At 43.7% G+C, this 21,447-nt stretch overlaps 1 protein-coding gene and 1 long non-coding RNA gene across 3 annotated transcripts in view; one reads left to right on the top strand and one right to left on the bottom strand.

Annotated features, from left to right (window-relative positions):
* The window catches only part of LOC136444457 (FRAS1-related extracellular matrix protein 1-like), a 64,083-nt gene extending 54,251 nt beyond the window's left edge, over positions 1 to 9,832 (bottom strand). The window contains exon 1 of one of the 2 annotated variants that reach the window (XM_066442003.1): positions 9,547 to 9,832. The gene's annotated coding sequence lies outside the window, so the exon portion shown is untranslated. The remainder of the gene's footprint in view (positions 1 to 9,546) is intronic. The other variant, XM_066442002.1, reaches the window with a different exon arrangement.
* LOC136444474 (uncharacterized) overlaps positions 1 to 21,447 on the top strand; it is a 456,752-nt gene that overhangs the window by 23,333 nt on the left and 411,972 nt on the right. The gene's annotated exons all lie outside the window — the stretch shown is intronic.

Here is a 21,447-nt window from a genome sequence, read left to right as displayed (position 1 = left end):
TTGCGCGTTTCCCCCTCCAAGGTATTTCCCGAACCTCCCCAGTTGCGCGCCATTTGCGGACTTTGTATCCCGGGCTATTGAGGACCGTATAATAACGGGGGCGGCGAACATCTGGGGTAGAGTAGGGGAGGTGCCCCCCCCCATATCTAGTCTTACCACTGACGGTGGAGCCGTCTAAGCCCCGGTTATGCCATGATCTAAGATATCTCAACCTTTGGATGAAAGACTGCCCTTTTTCTTTGGACTCTGTGGCGAATCTAACGCGTTATGTGGAACAAGGTAGTTACCAGACGAAGTGTGATGATAAAAGTGGTTACGACCACGTGCTCATTTCAGAAGGGAGCAAGCCTCTGGTGGGCTATCAGTGGGGCGGTACATTCTACGTGTCAGCCACGATACTATTTGGCTGGTCCTGTAGTAGTATGATTTACCAGACTTTAGGTAACGTAGCAATGCACAGAATCAGAGAGCTTGGGGTACCGTCCTCTCTGTATATTGACGACAGGCATGCGGGCCAGTTACAAGTCCCTAGCGCGATAAAGGGGCAAGGTCGGAGAAGTCAGGAAACAGACTTCGAAGCAGCACAGGCAGCCTGTTTCATCATGTGTAGTGTTCTGGTCTCTTTAGGGTTCTTCTTGGGGATTGCGAAATCGCAACTAGATCCGGTGCAATGTTTGGAGTTCCTGGGTATGGAGTCGGACTCTATTTTAACAGCTTTCAGGCTGCCAGAAAGGAAGAAGACCTCTTTCGCCACATTGCGGGAGAAAGTGTTGAGTGAAGACACGGTGCCCATTTCTGTAATACAGAAAATGACAGGGAAATTGGTGTCTTTTGGTTTAGCCGTTCCAGCAGCGCGGTTATATTGTAGAGAGATGTTCCATGCTATGAGTTTGGCAAGTAAACGGAATACAGGTGTACGGATTTCGGGTAATGTCAGAAAGGAGATCGAACATTGGAGATTCCTGGACCAATGGGAAGGGCATGTCCCTTGGAGGGCAGAGAAGCACTAGTCGATTCAGTTGTACTCAGATGCATCGGGTTTTAGATGGGGAGGCTCACTTGTAACCGAAGACGGTAGAGTGCAGTTTGGAGATTATTGGACGGGGCGTGAACAGAGAGATATCATAGCTGTCAAAGAAACAGAAGCCCTCAGGCGTGTGTTGGTAGCTTTGGAAGGAAGGGTGCGGGATAAGAGAGTAGACGCTCTTGTTGATAACACAAACTTGATTTCGGCGTGGAACAATCAAGGAGGGAAAAGTGTGCAACTGTCAAGGGCCATACGCGGTTTGTGGGAGGAGGTGGTGAAGCTTAATGTGGAGTTAAATTTGGTTTTCACCCCGTCTAAAGAAAACGAAGCGGACGCTCCGTCGCGCGAACGCAAGCCCTCGGACGCGATGCTACACAGGAAAGTGTTCCTACGCGTAGATTCAGAGTTAGGAGGACAAGGCGGTTTTGACACGGACCTGATGGCATTGCCATCTAATGTGCAGTTAACAAGGCAGGGTCAAAAGTTGAAGTTTTTCAGCCCGTACCCAACTCCGTATTGTGACGGCGTTAATGTGTTTGCGCAAGACCTGTCAAACAGGAATTCGTACATGTTCCCGCCGTTCGCGGTCATTGGCCCCTTAGTAACCTTTGTGATACAGCAGAAGGCGCGAGTGGTAATGATAGTCCCTAAGACGTTTCCCGCGGAATATTGGTGGCCAATAGTAGAGAGGAAAGCTACGAAAAAGTTGCGAGTAGCATGCGCGGGCCAGCCAGTGCTATACTTCCCGACAAGGAAAGGCGGCTGGCAGTTGAAGATAACCGTTTGGGACTTGTGGGCAATCCTGTTCGAAGAAAGTGGAGGGAGTGAAACGGCAAAATGAAAGGAAAAGACTACTAGTAGGTAGCTATTCAGCAGAACATAGTCATTGGTATGAATTGTAGAAGTTTTCTTACGGGGGTCTCTGTATTGGTGTTCATTTCAGATCCCAGAAGGACCGTGGCGGACGCTTCCTGCAGAATTGTTCAACCCACTACAAGGGGAATCGGACAACCAGTTTAATCTTAAAGCGGCACGCGCGTGCCGAAGTAAACAAGGAAAGGAGTTAGTTGGTAGCCCTGGTGGTGTAGAGTTCAGTGGGGCGCCAAGGCTCTGGGTACCTGCGGTAAAATGTGTAGCTTGTTGTTACCCTAATGATTTCGATTTTAACTTTTGCCAAAGATGTGGAACGGCGAAGGTTCCGATCGTGTCGGCGACCACGGTCAGGGGCATGGTTGTAGACCACGTGGCTATTGATAGCAGGTTACAGCAGGTTATGAAAGAGCATACTGATTCGGCATATGGTAAGCAGAAAACAGCTATGAGCGAGCTGTTGAAAGATTTCTTGAAAACACTGGTCCCGCCAAAGGCGTTAGGTACAGCAACCCCGTCAGATATTGTAAGATTTCTGATCTGGATAGACCGGAAGGGCAAAACGAAGGTCCATGAATCAGGATGTAAGGGCGAAAATAATCGGTGTGTTTGTCCTTCCAGGTTAGCCTTTAAAACGGTGGACACATATATAGGGAAGCTTCGAGCAATTTTCAACGATGTCGGTAGAGGGGGCGAATGGGATGATAGGTTAGGAGTGGGAAACCCAGCGGCGGGTAAGATGGTTAAGCGTTACTTAGCTTCGGTGACAGCGGAACAGTTGGCTCAAGGGTCAACCCCACACCAAGCCAAGCCTGTGTTTCTGGATAAGATAGTGCGGATCTGTAGCTTTATTTCAGAAAAGATAGCTTCTGAAAGGTCGGCGGTAACTTTGTTTTCTATGGCCAGGGATCAGGCGATCTTTAGGGTGGCATTCTTCTCTGGAGATCGTGTAGCGGACCTTATGAGAACGAGGACAGCCGAGGTCTCAAGGTTGCCGTCGGGGGCACTGGTTCTGAACCATGTGTGGGGGAAAACCTTGAAAGATGGCAGGTCCAACCTGTTTATTTTGGAGAAAACAGGGGACAAGTCCACGTGCCCGGTGGAAGCTATCGATTGGTATGTGGAGCTCGCTAGATATATCAATATAGATCTAGGCGGAGGGTATTTGTTCAGAGCTACCTCGAGAGAGGGGTTGGTACTGGCGGAACAACCATCCACAGCGGCCGTGGGTAATTCTTTCCGTAGGTATTTGCAGAGGTTAGGAATTGATGAAGGCGAAACACTTCACGGTTGCAGGGCAGGATGCGCAATAGCGTTACACATGGCGGGAGCATCTGAACAACAGGTGATGGAGCATGTGGGATGGTTCACCAAACAAACGGCCGCCCATTATATGAAGGTTGGGAGGGTGATGAGTTCCGGGGGGCCAGCATCAAGGTTAGCATCAGCAGAGGTGAGGCAGGCTGTGGAACTATATGAGGGAAATAATGAGTTGAGGGGACTAAAGAAAGCCTTCTAATGTTTCTAAGTCCCCAGGAGAGCAAAGGGGTAAGTACGAACTTTTAGTTTGAGTTTGAGTTCCGAGGAGACGTTTAAGATTTGTCACATGGATGTTTCTATTCCTGTGTATTAGTTATGGAAGGGAATTGTATTCGTACGTTCGGGTGGACTGAGATAAAGCTTGGAAGAAAATAAAGTTTTTGGTCATCTTACCGAGTTGCCTCTGCGTCTTTCTTTCTTTTAAGTTATTGATTTAGGGGTATGAACAAATTTAATACGTTTTGATTTTCAGTAGAAGACGTTTAGGATTAGTCTGGGGATCAAGTGAGGGGAGTCATGAGTGTGGGGATAAACTTCCAGGTGGAAGTATGTGAAAGATTAAGGTGTACCCTTCGCCGGGACTTGGAAGAGGGATAGCGCGACGGAGGCTCTGTCCCATAACTTATATTAGGATGATCCGATAATTGCGCAGTGTGGATAGTAAACTATTCACATTGCGCCATGATTGGTCAGCCATAATATCCTAATTTAAATAACTCTATATAAGGCAGGTGTGCCTGTCCACACGGCCCTTCTTTATTCGGAGACATCCGCAACACCGAAGAGCAAGGGGAGAGCCGACCTGTAGGTTGTGGCAAGGAAGATTATGGGGATGGGACTGGGGAGACGGCACTGGACGTGTTTGTTTACACCCACCCACCCACCCGTGTTTAGAACTGCCCATCTGCAGGGACTAGGTTCTCTCCGCGCGACTTCGGCTCTGTCCCATAACTTATATTAGGATGATCCGATAATTGCGCAGTGTGGATAGTAAACTGTCTGGTGCGCTGAGATCGATCATGCTCTCGGCCTGGTGTATTATTTTTCCGGGGAAAAAGGTTGTCATATTTATCGTGCCACTAACTACCTTTTATACAGCTGCTGTTGTTCCTTCCTTGGCTTGAACTTGAAGACAGCACTCAAGATATAAAGTAGGCAAAGCAGAAGAAAGTCGATGTTAAAGAAAATAAGTGCCAAATTGCATGCAGCAGCACTTCGGAAGCCAAATTTCCGCATGTTGTTACATGTCCGCGCTCCTTGGAGGCTCCACAGACCTCCGGAAATTGCCGACTTATTTTGCCCGCAAAAGACCAGCATTGTGCCAGCTTGTCGTCTACAGCTAAAACTTGTTATGCACTACCACAAAATACATCAGGGGGATGTACATTTGCACTGTTCAAGGAGGTTTAACCTCCTTGCACTGTTGTACGAGAGACTCGTGGCGGCCAGCGAGTATCATCCAGACGCTTTCAAAGACGTCCTATCCAGAGTGGCTCTCACACATTCTTTTTTGCAACGATGAGAGACATGGGAGAGGAGTTGAGGCATTGCTATCAAAACTCACAGCGAGATTTGTGTGAACTATGGAATACTTAATATGGAGCTCAATGTCATGTATGTTGAAACTGCCTTTATGAGTATTCTTATCTCAGTCATATATCATCCACAGTCCTTGGAGCCAAATACCATCTAATAGTGTACATATTTGATCGTTCTTGTCAATATATTAAACATCGATCACTTGAGCTGAGTCTGCTAAGATGAACAAGGCATGTACCTCCTACAAATAAAGACTTGGTGTTTGATTTCCGAAAATAATTTCATCAGGTTGATAGAATATAGAGATACGAGATTCTTTTTACACAACCAGGTAATTTCACCTGCTAACGTTTCGATTTCTGTCAGACACCTTCTTCAGAGCTTCTGACAGGAGAACTGCCTGGTTGTGTAAAAAGAATCTCCTACGGTATATCCTTGTTGTTTTATTGATACACTGTTCTGTGGTTCAATTCACAATACCACCTTAAGTTTGTAGTCCTGTGGGGTTTTTTTTTGCTGGATTTTTCTTTTTTTCGCCCGCGCACATTAGTTTGGGGTCTCCAAAGGACCAGTCTGAATTCAATAAAGCCCCGTGTCGACTCACCGTCCTGTAACCGCCTCGCCACCGCGGGGAGGGGAGAGAAACCCCCGGACAGCTGGAGTTTGCATTATACAGACTAGCTCAGGTTGTGCTCCCATTAATTTATCCTGAGTTTCAAGACTTAGTTAATCCATCGTTCCAAAGTTAAATAAAGTGAACTTGAAGATTCTTACCTGGCCTTTTAGCGAATGCCCAGCAAAAATGGCTTTTAGCGAATGCCCAATATATCAGCCAAAATGTCGGACATTGTGACACGGGCGCTAACTCTAACACCATAAACATGTGCAAAATGTTGTCCCATAAATGTGTACTCAGTTTCCGTGCTGTACACGCCTGTAAAGTCACTTTTTTAACAAAATACACGGCGCGGCCCGCGGCACTATACAGGGTACACGCCACATGAATCCCGTCCCAAATATGCAGATGAGTCCGCCATATTGGATTGTTTACGTCCGTGGATTGGCGTTAATTGGCTAGTTTGCATCTGAAAAGTCCGGCTCTGTGGGCGTTGACCTCGCTAGATATTTAGTGCCTGTTGTTTAGAGTTGAGCGGCCCTTCTGGCGCTTACTGATTTTACTCACTCTGTCCTGAGATGTTTTTCCTGAGAATTTGAAGTTAACTGTTTTAACACAATCATGAAAGTGGCCAAAACAAGAGGTGGAATCTTCGGTGTTAGTCTGCACTGTACCTGTATAATGAAAGCTTTCAAACATCCAAATGTGTGCTAACAAGTTCATACAGCACACCAAGGTAAAAAGACTATTCACCTCCTGTATGATACAGTGTACTACCGGTCCAGCTGGACAACTTCGCATTATTGCACCAGCCGGATAATTGCACCAAATACGCTGACAAATGGCATGTGCAGTTAAGCGCATTCTACTGTACTGATGAACTGACTTGACATTATGTAGACTTGCCCTACTCCTTCGAGTGGCTGTCAACACTGTACATCGAATTTGCACATTATGCAAAATCAGCCTAATGTGATCCCGCACCTCCAGTTGGCGGCCGCAACAAGATTTTACTATTCAAAAACACGACCAAAATATCCTATTGACAGCTAAAACTTTCACTTTTCTGCGCGCTGACCAACAGTTGATTGGAAATAAGCGTCACCAGCAGAATCACGTACATGTAATGCAAAATGCTATTTGAAAACACTGGCTTGAGCGAGGACAGTCACTTGATAACATGCAGTTTTCGAGAGCTCGTTGGAAGAACATACGTAAGATCACCATGGACAATCAGACTATTTTGCTGGATGCAAACTTATTCAAATGCACTGAATGAATAAGATACATGCACAGAGGTAACATGAACGTACTGTCTAGTACTTCTTTCCTGCCCAAGAGAATTTTCTTTTTTTGCAGTTGACCTTGACGTTGGCACAATGGCACGCCAATAACCCACTGTGAACTGGTCCTGCACGTAAACTGATGACCTTACCTTCCCAAATATCATGCAGATCAATCCACAACTGCTTCAGTTATTGAAAGTTAACAAAATCAATTCTCTAGGGGATGCATTCATACTAGGCCACATCAATCCCGCCTCGGCGATTTGGGGGACTTGCACGACTTAGTATGAACGGGGTCACACTACCATATTTTCTTGAATAAAGTATGCACTTTTCAAACATTTCAAAGTTCAAAAGGCATCACAAGTCATTGCCAAAGTCAGGGTGTGTATTTTATTTGAGGAATATAATATTGCCAGGACAAATTGGATGAGGACCTCAAACCCTTGCTCAATCAAGCCAGGAACCCAGTTGTGGTGCAACAATGCATGGCTCAATACCTGCCTATTTGAGAAGTTTGTAACTTATCATAGGCAATTCTCAAGTTTGCAGAGATGATGCTGGCAGGGTAAACAAGAGAATCTTTTATGAATCTAAGGAATGGCATTTTGAAGAAGTCCTTTAAGCAAAATTACCTGGAGAAAAGAGAAGGAACATAAATTTGAATTCTTCCTGTTCAAAATGTGTTCAAGATTATTGGAGAAGGGATGCATACTTTATTTGAGGTTTTTGACTTTAAGTCCTGCAAATTTGTGTGGAACTAGCCTCAAATTAGGGGTGCGTAATTCGATTGGGGTGCATACTTTAATCAAGAAAATACAGTAGTACTTATGAAACTAACTCATTGCAAAACATACATCTTGAAATGACTTTTAAGGTTACGCCCAGTTAAGGACTGCAGGTAAAATGTACAGCCGACTGCCCATTCTCGCCTTATATCCAACTGTTGATCAACAACCGCCCGAACATAGTGTCGAAAAATCAGCTCAGACTTCTGCTAGAAACTTACCTTGCCCTAAACTTGCCCCATAAGTGTGAGGTGTAGCCTCCTGTTGCAGGCTTCTCCCATGTTGACTTTTCAACTTATCAGGGCCAGGTTCTTTGGCTGGGGGCCATATCTGCTTGAGGCCCCATATCTACTTGGGATCCTGTAACTGCAGTGCGGCAAGCTTGCACTTTCAGCAAAGGTTGTGGTGATTAAGAAAGTCTTTCCAAAGGCCAATTAATATATCCGCGAGAAGTAATTCACAGTACCACGAGAAGCAATTCACACGTGAACATTAATAGTGGACGGGATTGTCCTTCCCTCAACTGGGTGAATTCTCAGATTTCTCTGGCTGCCCGTTCGGCCCTCGCTCTCTCGGACAGGCTCTTGTACGACCGTTAGAAAGTTGCGGGTCACCGCGCACCAAGGAGCTTCACGTGGAGGGGCGTGAATAGGGCGTGAACGTTTTTCCCTACACTGGTCGTGTTTATTACGGGAAGTTCGCACATCCTTTGCTGAAGGCGACAAAGCACAGGCTTTCCACATGCCGGTTACAGGATCCCAAGCAGATACTGGGCCTCAAGCAGATACGGTCTCCATGTAGATACGGTCTCCATGCAGATACGGTCTCCATGCAGATACGGTCTCCATGCAGATACGGCCCCCCTGTAAAAGAATCTGGCCCCGATAAGTTGAAAAGTCACCGTGGGAGAAGCCTGCAACGGACGCTAAGTGTGAGGCACTTCTCACACTGCCCACTGCAAAATGCTGAGTGCTGGGGCAAACACAATTTAGCAGGGGCAGAAATTTGGCTTGACACCGACCATAAAATTTCTTAGGTAACGTTATATCAAAAGAATGAATTAAAAAATTTCGGACAGGGCCATCTCCGTCCCAACACGTTATATCGTTCGAGTCCCTAAATTTCAGACCGATAACAGGAAAATCCGATAATAATTCATAGCATAATTTATTGGGTTTGCGGAAAAGGCTAGGCTGTCTACCTGGCCTGGCTAGTTGGCCTGTCTACCTGGCCTGTCTACCACGTCAGGCTACTCAGATCCCCCCATTCATACCCCCACAAATGTTCAGACACATATGCAGCTGCGCCCTCTAGCGGAATGTATTCAAACTACACCAAGTGTATGGTATAGCATATAGCGTATTGACCAGAAATCTATAAGTAAAGTAGAAATAAACTGCTGATTTAGATATTTGTTTACTTTTGTGAATTTCTAAGGGTATGCAAGCAGATAAACAGTAACAATGACGGAGAAGGAAAAGGTTCTCGTGGTTGGTGTAGCGAACAGCGTTACTAGCAGTTTGGCTAAACAAAGGAACCACGTAACTGTCGGCCTGACTGTAGGCAAAAAAAACAGATGTTGCCAGAGGCCGGGCCAGAGTATGTCCCCTGGCATCAATACAGAGTGGAGGGGCTATGTGAGCACGTGGCTGTCGGCGGAAGTTAACGTGGTGGACAGGCCAGGTAGACAGGCCAGGTAGACAACCCGGCCTTTTCCACAAACCCTAATTGATCAGCAACACGACAAAAGAAGACTCTACTTTACTCTAAAAGTTTGTACTTAAGATAGTTTATAAGCACAAACTTCAAACCAGCGCAACCTAGACGCCAAGATAGACGTTAAGCATTAGAACAACAACGATGTGGAGTAACATGTAACGTTACGTGTATCTGGAAGTACTCGGAGTACCAACTTGAAGGCTGTGGCGCATCTGTAAACTTCATAGGACCGATTTGAAATATAACATTTACCCAGATACCCTAACATGGGTTAGGTTCCCTAGACACGGAAGACGACATCAGGCGTTCATCATGGTGTCGTTGTAGTATGTAGTTAGTTCAGTTAGAGTGTGAAACAGCAAGATCTCCGAGCCAAATTACCTGCTTGGGCCGGGCAAACTTGAGAACAATGGCCGCTCACTTCCCGCCGCGGACCGATGTCTGCTGCGTGCCAGGAGCATCTGTCAAACATGAACTAACACCGCCCAGCTGGCGGGCCGGAACAACAACAGCTCTCCCACTCAGGCGGGCTGGGGAAAGTTCTCAGATAGCAGCAGCGCCAGGTTGCGTTCTTATTACAGACCAAGGAGGTTAAATGGTCAGACTATTGCTCACGGGGCTGATCATGATGTTTTGTGAACAGCATATTGGAAAACTTTAAACTAGCCACAACTCTTGGCCGCCAGTCGATGCTCTGCGGTAGTGCAGTTGTCTACGCTCCGCTGCTTGGGTAGCGTACGGAAGCTAAAAAGGCTGGCACTCAGGCTACTTAACGTTGGGTAACATAAATTCGGGATTTTTCCGATAATGGTTGACTGAAATCAATCTAGCAGAACAATAAACCATCCTTTTTTTCTATTATTCTGTCAGTATCATGTACTATCTTTGCACTAATCATATATATGGTAGATTTTGTCTCTAGTCGTGCTGACACCATAATATTTCAACTTGAAACTACCGTCCGCCGCACGCACGATGACAGTGTTGTCGGACAGGGGGGCACATTAATTCGGGAGAGAAGATTCGTCTTGAATATCTTACCGCTAATCACATTTTATACAGCAGCTATTCGTTCCATCCTTGGCTTGAGGAGAGTGCTATGGATATAGACGTTGTAACACGTCCTGTCTCGTCGTGGACTGTTCTTCTACCTCTTGGTAGGGTTCCAATGAATAACACCACTCCAGTATGCACTTTCTGATGGTTTATTCCTAAGCTGGACAGACGCTCTCTTAGTCTGCCAGGTAGTCTCTTGAGGTCTTACTCTTAGGCATGCGTGTTAGTCTATATGTTAATGTTGCTAACCTAGCACACATGTGACATCTTGTTACATCTTGTTACATCCCCTTTTCTTTAGTTAAGTTCTCAGATTATACATTTCTCAACTTTTCATTTCAGATCTTATACAGTGTTATCCATATCTTTGGCCTTAGAGTTCTTTGGCACTCTTTGTGTGCTTTAGAGTCCTTGTGTTTTCCTTGCAGTTCTCTCATCAGTTAGTTAGTACTGTCCTCGAGTTAGTATTATGCTTCATGCAAATCTATTCGCGTACGTAATCCTTCAGGTGGGCTGGTGGCCTCACTGTTCGACCGGATCGCGTTGTTGTTTGCTGTTCAGCGGCACCTTCTACAGTCGGCTCTGCTGCAGGTGTCGTTGCCATTGTTGTTTCAGCCGGAGTGTGGTTCTCAATCTCCATGTCGTTTGCAACTGTTGGTGTTTCTTTTGATTGTCGTAGGTGTCTTCTGTTACGACGATATCTTCCACCATCTTCTGTCTCCACTTCGTATGATCTTCCGCCAAGATCTGCTACAACTTTTCCGCGTTTCCACTGGTTTGTTCTGTGCGTGTTGGGTTCACATCGAACTGTATCTCCAACGTTTAGAGGTGGCATGTCTCTAGCTCCTCTATTGTAGTACTTCCGTTGCCTCTGTTTTGCTTGGTGGAGCTTGCGTGGAATGTTGCTCTGAACTTTCGGTTCTAGTAGGGTCGTCTTCATCGGCAGGGTAGTCTTCGTCCTTCTGCTAAAGAGACGTTGGGCCGGACTACTTCCGATCTCTTGAGTTGGCGTGTTGCGAAAGTCCAGCAGCGCTAGGTACGGGTCGGCCTGCGCTAGTTTTGCCTTTTCCATGAGCCGTTTTGCCGTCTTCACAGCGTTCTCCACCTTTCCGTTACTCTGCGGGTAACCTGGTGATGACGTTTGATGTTGAAAGTTCCACTCTTGTGCAAACTTGTCAAACTCTGAGGACGCGAACTGCGGTCCGTTGTCTGTCATCACTATGTCAGGTATGCCATGCCTGGCAAACTGCATCTTCAGCTTCCTGACGATGGTGGTGGCTCTTGTGTCTGTTTCGCATGTGTCAATCTCAAAGTAGTTGGAGTAGTAATCTACCGTGATGACGTATTCTCTGCCATGTAGGGTGAAAAGGTCGATGCCTACCTTTTCCCATGGGCGCTGTGTAACTGGGTGTGGAATCAGGGTTTCCTTTTGCTGTCTGATTCCCATCGCCTGGCACACGTCACACTTTTCCACAAAATCCTTGACCTGGGCACTCATACCAGGCCAGTAAATGCATTCCTTTGCATGCCTGAGGGACGCGTCAGTCCCCATGTGTGATGCGTGTAGTCGCTTCAACATGTCGTATCTCAGTGTCTTCGGGACGACTGCGCACTGGCCCTTGAACAATGTTCCATTCTGGAATGTCAGTTGATCTCTGACGTGGAAGTAGGGTACCATGCTTGCTGGTAGTTTTCCTTTCTCAGGAAAGCCGTCCCGAATGTACTGTTTCAGTTTCTGCATCTCTTGGTCATTTTCTGTGTGCCGTTGAATGTCTTCTATCGTTGGACTTGACATGATCAGCTCGTCGACCATGTTGACTTGTTCAGTCTCCAACTCGGTCTTGCTTCTCTTCTCTTCTAGCGGTAAGTAGGCACGACTGAGAGTATCCGCCAAGTACAACTCACTTCCTGGCTTGTATGCTATTGTGACGTTGTACTGCTGTAGACGCATCAGCATGCGTTGCAACCGCCTAGGGGCTGCGTGGAGAGGTTTTAGGACAATCATTTCCAGTGGTTTGTGATCGGTCTGTACCTTCACCTCTCTGCCATAGGTGTATTGGTGAAATCTCTCTAAACCAAAGACTACACCTAGCATTTCCTTTTCTATCTGGGCGTATCTTGTCTCAGCATCGGTTAATGATTGATTGATTGATTGAAGACCTTTATTGTATGTTCGTGCCCCGAGGGGCTAGATACAGGTCGTTTAACACAAACCTAACTAACATCTAAGTGACATATACAGTGAAATATGTACAGTACATTGTGTAAACATACATGGTAGAAGAAAAGGATAAGCTAAGCTAATCTAGTAAAGTCAACTTCTTCTCGCTTCTTTGTACATGTGTAGATGTATGAACAGATCATGTTTCTTATACAAGGGTTATCTAGACGCAACAAAAATATGAATTTATCCGTTGCGTTTAAATATTCAAAGTATGGGAATTTCTCATTAATACATTTGAAAAGAACATTTCTTTCTATATCGTAAAGTTTACAATCTAAAATGAAGTGCCGCTCATCTTCTATTTGATTTAACTCACAAAATTGGCAAATTCTATGTTCTAGAAGCGTGCGGTTGTGCCTTCCTGTTTCAATATGTAATTTGTGACAACTAATCCTGAATTTAGTGACAGCTACTCTATGCTGTATGTTACTTATAGATAAATACTCTTCTTCCTTATACAGGGACTTAAACAGTCGGTAAGTTCGTAATTTGTTGCTATAAGATTTCTCTCTATCATCATTGTGAATTTCGGATGAGAATGTTTGGGTGTAAATATCTTTCAAACGTTGGCTAATGGAATTGATGATAGGAGTCATGTTTGTTCCCAGGGATACCTGGGGGCTCCAAACGAAGGCAAAACCACACCCTTCTAGTATCTTACGCACACCGGACGCCCAGCATCTTTTACCATTAGAATCTAGCAGAAATTGACATGAAAGAGCGTCCGCTTGTAGACTGTCAGCTGGCACGTTCTGGCGCATTCTGAGGAAATGTTTGATGGCGTTAAGGGATGCTTCAACTTGAATTGGGTACCTTCCTAGCTCCGCTCTTGACGCAAGGTTACTGGCTGATCTGGGAACATTTAGGGACTGTTTGCAGAATTTAAGATGGACGGATTCGATGGGACAGAATTTAGGACTTTTAACTGCGCCCCAAATTTCTGAGCCATAGAGTAGAATAGGTTTTACACAGGAATCAAAAAGTTTGTTTTTAACAGATAATGGGGCATTGGCTTTATCCAGTGACTGTTTGATTGCAAATAGAGCTTTTAAACCTTTGGAACTTAAAGATTTGTTATTTGCTTTGAACGTGCCAGCTGAGTTTACAACTATACCTAGATAAGTATATGACGTAACAATTTCTACAATATGACTATCAAATACAAAAGAATAGTTTTTTGGTAAGCGACCACCTTTTGAAAAAACAATAATCTTTGTTTTTCTAAGGTTTACATTTAGTTTCCAATGTGAACAGTACTTTTCTAGATTATTCAGGGAATGTTGTAGTCCCTGTTTTGACTCGGAGAAGATGACCAAGTCATCAGCATATAATAGAAAGGGGACCACTTTGTTATGCATAACTGGAGGATTACAGAGAGTGTTGTTGAATTGACATATAATATCGCTCACAAATAGATTAAACAACGTTGGACTTAAATTACATCCTTGTTTTACCCTACACTCGGTAACAAAAGTCTCAGTCAGACCATTTCTAGACTTCACGCAGTTCATAGTATTAGAATACATACCTTCTATAACTTTGAGAAAATTACCACCTATGCCAAGTTTATTCAATTTATACATGAGACCGTTACGCCAAACAGAATCAAACGCTTTGCTGAAGTCTATAAAGCATGCGTAGAGTTGAGAATTATTGCTCAGGTATTTTGTAACTAGTGTGCTTAGAACAAACAGGTTATCAGTGGTTCTGAAGTTTTTTCTAAATCCGGCTTGATGGGGTTGAAAGAGGTTGTTTTGTTCAGAGAATTTGACTAAACGTACGTTCAAAATAGATGAGAATAATTTCCCTAAACAGCTAATTATCGAAATGCCTCTGTAGTTAATGCTCGGCTGGCATACGCCACAGGCTGGCCATTTTGCATGATGGCCGCTCCCAACCCCGTGCTTGATGCATCAGTCTGGAGAGTCAACTCCTCGGTTGGGTCGTAGTACTTCAGCACTGGTGCCGTGGATACCAACTCCTTCAGGGTCTCCAGTATCTTCTCGTGTGCGCCCAGCCACTCAAACTCGCTGTCTTTCACAGTCAGCTTCCTCAAAGGCTCACACACGTCGCTGAGCTTTGGCTGAAACTTGGCCAGGTATGTCACGAAGCCAATCAGCCGTTGTACTGCTTGTGCGTCAGTTGGTCGGGGCATCTTAGCTATTGCCGCGACCTTGCCAGGATCCAGTTTCAATCCTTGGCTTGTGATGAGATGACCATGGAATGGAACCTCTTGCATCCGGAGCTTGATCTTGTCTTGATTCAACTTCAGATTGCGCTCCCTACACCTCTGCATGAGGGTTCTCAGGTTCCTGTCATGATCTGTGGTGGCTTCTGCCAGGGTTTCTCCTTCTCCCCAGACCAAGATGTCATCCACCACGGGCTTCACGCCTGCTAGACCTTCTAGTGCCTGGTCCAAGTAAAAAAAATACACGAAAAAACGGCCGCACCGCACACATCAGGCCTTTGCTAACATCCCGTTTGTTGAGTGGGCTGAACGTCACTCAAAGTCGATCCCCACCGTCATGGCAACGTGTACATTATTCATGGCAAGTTAGCTGGATGCCGTAGCAATGGTTATACTACTATGTCCATGTGTTCCTTGTTGTGTTAGGAGCAAACTTTGAGGAAAATATCGTCTTCAGTCCACTATCACACGCAACATTTAGACAAAAAAGTGTTCCTCACAAACCTTTTGTCGTCTGCTTGACGACATGATTCTGGGTAACAATATGGCGGCGGGAAAATACACGTGCCGTAGGTTGTAGCAACAAAGAGGAGTTTTGATGATTGATCACACTTAGAATCCAGTTGCAGGTTAGCAAAAGAGATTGTAATAAGTTGTCTTGTAAATAATTGTGTTTAGCAGGCAGGAGATGTGACATTTGTCTTATAAACCAGCGAACAACCGTGCAGTGTGAGTCTCCCACGAAGCCCCCAGACTCTGTCAATAAGGGACGGAGAGTTTTTGACGTAGCCAACTTCTAATGCATGGTTATCGAAGCTTTTCAGGCAGTGTTCTGAATGTGTTAGTCTGTCAAGTTTGCATTTCTAGTGGTATTACTGATGTTGCATCTAGCACATATCCCTAAATACCCCGTTTTCGAAAAATCCCGAATTTAAGTACCCCACGAATTTATGTTACCCAACGTTACATCTTCCTTGTTGACTTACTTGAGTTATGATCATGATGTCGGGTGCCAGTCTTCCTTTTTCGTCAATCTTCCTTATTACCTCCGTGATAATGGAGGTATAGTTTTCGATGTGTCTGTGAGTGAATAAGTATGAAAGGCTAGCTTATCTTTGCCAAGAAGGTGATTACTACATGTTCTTATTGATTAAGGAAATTATTTGCTTGCTTTAGGCCATGTTGATTCGATTATGTGGATGACATTCTCTGGGATCCCCAAAACTGATGCGAGCATGCAAAGAAATTAAAAAAGATTGGCAAAAAAAGTTGTACTGATTTATGAAATCTGAGTGACCAGGAAAATTGAACCAGAGTATGGTAAACCAAACAATAGATTCTTCGTTTTTGTTCTGTCACATCATCTTCATGTCCTTCATCTACAGTATGATTGAAACTTCCAGTTTTTTTCTTTGGAAATGGACGAAAGTTGATGCGCGCACAGATGTTATCCATATACATTTGTAGTCAAATGATGTTCACCAGCAGTCAACATAGTATATGCAGTCATAGAGTCACGTGACCTGCTAAGGCCACAGCAGCAAGTAGATTTTATGGATGACATCTGCGCGCGCATTGATTTTCGCCTGATTTCGAAATAAAAAAAACAAGAATCTTTTTATCCTTCGGCATGGGCATCATACCGAAAATGGGACAACATGTCGCAAACGTCTGGCAATTCTATCGCAGAGCGTTCTAGATGCCCATTTGCACATGTAGTTATGGTGACAATCCGTGTGTATGCAAGCTGTAGTAAGATTACTCCTTGTCTCCAACTTGCAGGAAGACACCGTGAGTGCAGCCTCCATACCAATTGGAATTACTAGTAGTCTGGAATTGCTGTGCCATTATTATCAACAACGTGTAATCCGATGTGTTATTATCTCCATGAAAATGGAGATATAGTTTTGGGTGTGTCTGTGTGTTTGTTTGTCTGCCTGTCTGTCTGTTTGTGTTTCCGCACTACTGTAGTCAGCATAACTCAAGAACCTCTTGATGGATTACGATGATATTTGGTATGTTGGCAGGTGTTGTGAAGCCGAAGTTCAAGGTCGATTTTGGGCCCCCTGGTATGTGACCTTGGTACTGCAGCAGAACTTCAATTTTTGTATCTTTTGACCTGGACCTGCTGTGGTCTTGATTTTTGGGCGGCAGATAGCTTGTGATGTAATAAAGAAGTGGTGTAGGTTTAGGCCCCCTAGCAGCTTCCTCTGGAACTGCAGCGGTGTTTTTGTGAAAATCTTCTAAGGAGAATAACTGAAAAAAGGAACAACGGATTTCCATGATATTTAGTATGCAGGTAGCTTAGATAGAGATATAAACAATGAAGTGCAAATTATGCTTATTGGGACTTAATTTGCATAGCTAATGAGGAAAATCTATATTTGTAGTGTTTTTCATTATCAGACTCAAATACATGTAACATGTAGTTTAAGGCAAGTGGAGCATCAACAGATACCAATTATGCAAGTAAATTCCTAATTTGCATAATCAATGCAAAAACTACTGGCTACCTCCATACCGCGGCGACATCAGCGGTAGATCAACACGGTCATCACAACTTCTCGACACAATCAAAACCCGAACGGACAGGTACAAAAGAAGCCCCATCCCATACATGACCAACCTTCTGAATGAACTGTACACTTAAGTCATCTCAACACCTGAAGACCCTCTCGTTTATCAAGTTTTATGCACCATGTTATTAATGTTTTAATGTGTCCTTTATAAAAATGAACGAAATGTAGGAATTGCTTTTATGTCATGTATTTATAATATGTACAAGTATTTCAAATGTAGCGAACAGTACACACCATGAGGATAATCTTGAAGCAGTCTACAACAGATCGTAGAAATACCGCATCTTAAACTTTACCATTCATTTTACCAGTAGCTGCTATTGTATGTGTTTTTAAGACAGATCAACCGAGGACAGGTGTCGGTTTAACTTCGTAGTGACTAATGATGTAAATTAGCATCATGAGCATGGTATTTCAGACTCTGTATGTACGTCTGCAATTTTGCTGATAAAGTCATATTATCATTAACTAGAAAGGCAACATTTTCGAGAAAATGCAGAATATTCCCCTCCCACTACCTACTCCTCAACTATAGTATCGGTACCATAGCATTCACCGTGAGGGAATTATGAAGTTTCTGCATAAATTATGGAAAGGAGGTCTTCAATAGCATAATCGATGTCCAGGTATATTTAAACTGCCTAAAGGTACCTACCTACATGTGAAATATGACACCCGTAGCATGTACCATAAGGGCAATACAAGTTTCATCATAAATTATGCACGAGGTCGCCCTTAGCATAATTCATGTCCATCTGTATTCACCTTTCAAAAAGGCGAGAAATACAATTTTCTGCGTTAATTACGCAAATGAGGTCCTCATTAGCATAATTTATAGCCAGGTGTGTTCACCTTTCCCAAAGGTGCCTACATCTCAATTCTGACATCCGTAGCTTTTACGGTAAGGAAAATACAAGTTTCTGCAAAGATCATGCAAATGATGTCCTCATTAGCATAATGTATGGCCAGGTGTTGTCACCTTTCGTAAAGGTACCAACATCTCAAATGACATCCGTAGCTTTTACGGTAAGAGAAATACACATTTCTGCATAAATTATGCAAATCATGTCTTCATTAGCATAATTTATGGCCAGGTACCTTCATTTCAAATATAACATCTGTACCACTTAACATAAGGTCTCAAGTCGTGAATGTATCTACACGCAAGGGCTCTAACAGACATGGACATAGCACAGCTACTTGTATTGACCTCGTTTTTGTTTCCTCCCCAGAGAAGTACAGTAGCGTAAACACAAAGTGCTGGGGTTGTACCGACCATGATGTTGTTTACATCACAAAAAACACCAAGCTACCAAAGCAACCACCAAGATCAGAGTACAAGAGAAGCTACAAAGGATTTAACTCTGAGAAATTCATGCAGGACATAGCAAACCTTCCATGGACTCTTGTTGAACTGTTTGAAGATGTGGACGACGCCTTGGATGTGTTTATGCTACTTTTCAGCACAGTGGTTGACTTCCATGCTCCTGTTCGACGCTTCACAGTCCGTGCTAACTCCGTGCCTTGGCTGGACGCAGAGCTGAGGGAAGCCATGGCCATGCGAGACGAAGCTAAGACTGAAGCTGACAAGTATGGTCTACACTCCGACAGGGAAGTTTACAAGAAACTCAGAAACTATGTGGTTTAGCTAAACAGAATGAAGAAGAAACACTATTTCACATCCAAGATGACTGAGAATTCCAAGGATCCAAAACATGTATGGAAGTTAACTAATTCATTATTAGGTAGATCTAAGTGCAACAGTCCTACCTGTGTGGAAGTGAATGGTCAGTACATAGTTAAGCCTAGTCAAATTGCCAACTACTTAAATGATTACTACACAACTAAGACCGAGACTCACAGGAAAAACCTGCAGTCTCAAAACGCACCTGTCACTGATCTCATTGATCAGCACATTATGTCTGATAAGTCATGCGGTTTTCAGTTCCACTCTGTCAGCACTGCGGAAATACTCAGGTTGTTGGTAAACATTCCTATGTCATCAACATTTGGTATTGTTCAAATAGAGAACAAATTATATTATCAGCTGTGTATATTGCATCGCCAGTAAGGCATATTTGTAATCAATCACTTATCAATCACTTATTTCCCGACCAATGGAAGAGAGCTAAGGTGTGCCCCCTGCCTAAGAACACCAGAATACCATTGACCGGGAATAACAGCAGGCCTATTAGCTTACTACCAACCTTAAGCAAAGTATTAGAAAAGGTGGCACACAATCAAATCTGGCAATATGTTACACTGAATGATATTGTTACACCCCACCAACATGCCTACAGACCAAACCATTCCACATCCACCGCCCTATTGCAAATGACAGATGACTGGCTCTCCGCCATAGATAAAGGAGAAATTGTAGGGGCCGTCTACATTGATTTTAGTGCCGCTTTTGATCTAGTTGATCACCAGCTTCTATTGACAAAACTTAAATCCTATGGCTTCAGTTTAGGCTCTCTGACTTGGATGAGTAGTTATCTGCAGGGTAGAACACAGGTAGTGTATATTAATGGGCATTTTTCAGAACCATCTGTACTTGAATGTGGAGTCCCCCAGGGAAGTTGTCTAGGCCCACTTATTTTCACATTGTTTACTAATGACTTACCTTTGTCAGTCTTAAACAGTACAACTGAAATGTACGCAGATGACACATCTATGTACAAAGCTGCTAGGTCTTTATCTGAGATAACTGCTGCTTTACAGCCTGACCTTAATAAGATATCAGAATGGGTAAAGAGCAACAAACTTGTCATGAACATTTTGAAGACCAAGTGCATGCTCTTCGGTTCACCCCGAAAACTTGCCCTTCTGCCTTCAACCTCTTTAGACTTAGTAATCGGAACAGAGGGTATTGTACAGGTGAAAGAGACGGTGTTGCTTGGGTTGCACATCACTCAATCACTTACATGGAATTTGCATGTGAATCATACTATTGCTAAACAATCTAGGAACATTGCCCTTCTGAGGCGGCACGCATGGGCCATGACGCATGATGTTTTTAATGTAGTTATGTGTGCACTAGTCCTATCTGTGGCGCAGTACTGCCTACCAGTCCTTGCCAACATGTCGGACTTGAACACTCGTAGGCTCCAAGTGGTACAGAACAGAGCATGTAGAATGCTTTTGAAATGTGCGATTGACACACCTGTTGCACAAATGCATACGGATCTAGGTTGGCCCACGGTAAGAGAAAGGTTCGCCATCAGTACTTTAAATACTTTTTTCAGAATACTTGTTAGCCACGAGCCTAAAAACATTTACAGTTCCATTGTCCCTGTCAATTCTACCCACACATACTCTACTAGATTATCCAACTCCTACAGTTTCAAACTACCTAAACCAAAAACTAACAGTCAAAAGCGAACCTTTCTCTACCGAGCCATCAATCTTTGGAATACATTACCATCTAACATCAAATCATTGACAGTCCCATATCACTTTAAGAAGGCCATCTACCAGTTTGTCACCAATTATTCGTAAGTTAAGTTAGCAATCTGTATTTGTTATGATTATGTATATAACGTTATGTCCTTTTAATCTTGCACTGTATATATGTCTGTGTTTGTATACTTTTTGTGTTGAACCCTGGAAGATTAGTCGCAATTCGACTAAAGGGTATCGAAATAAACCAATAAGGTACATAACGTTACATGTATAACTTTCTGCAATACCATTAGTAGAGCTACCAGCCCACATTTACTTGGTTTTTGACATAACAGGCAAGCAAAAACAGTAGGAGGGGAATATAAAAATGCCACCGGTCGCAACGCCACGGGCGATCCTTTCCTTGTATCAGGAATAGTGAAGAAATATAATATGTATCACATCAGAGACAATCTATGATACTGACATACATGTATAACAGAAAAAAGGATGATTTGTTGTTTTGCCAAGTTGGTTTCAATTAACTCTAATCGGAAAACTCTGGATTTAGGTGAAGTAGCATTAGCCTTGTTGCATTGTCTGTTTACTAACTGACAAGCACGCACACACACACTTATCTAATATAAATTGCTAACAAAATAAATAATTTCAAAGTGTACAATGTGCTACTGATGATCTTGCTGCCAATTACCTTTCTAAGTTTGGCAGTCTCAAACCTTGATCTCAAAAAGTAACATTTCATTATATCATTATCAGTAACTACAGGAGCCCATTCCTGAAAAAGGTTTCTTTTTTAAATCCCTTTCAACCCACTTACAAGACATGCAAACAGT

Source organism: Branchiostoma lanceolatum, chromosome 11 (assembly GCF_035083965.1).
Source record: "Branchiostoma lanceolatum isolate klBraLanc5 chromosome 11, klBraLanc5.hap2, whole genome shotgun sequence".
Classification (NCBI taxonomy): domain Eukaryota; kingdom Metazoa; phylum Chordata; class Leptocardii; order Amphioxiformes; family Branchiostomatidae; genus Branchiostoma; species Branchiostoma lanceolatum.
The sequence above is the reverse complement of the archived record's forward strand: the minus strand, read 5'-3'. Positions and strand labels throughout refer to the sequence as shown.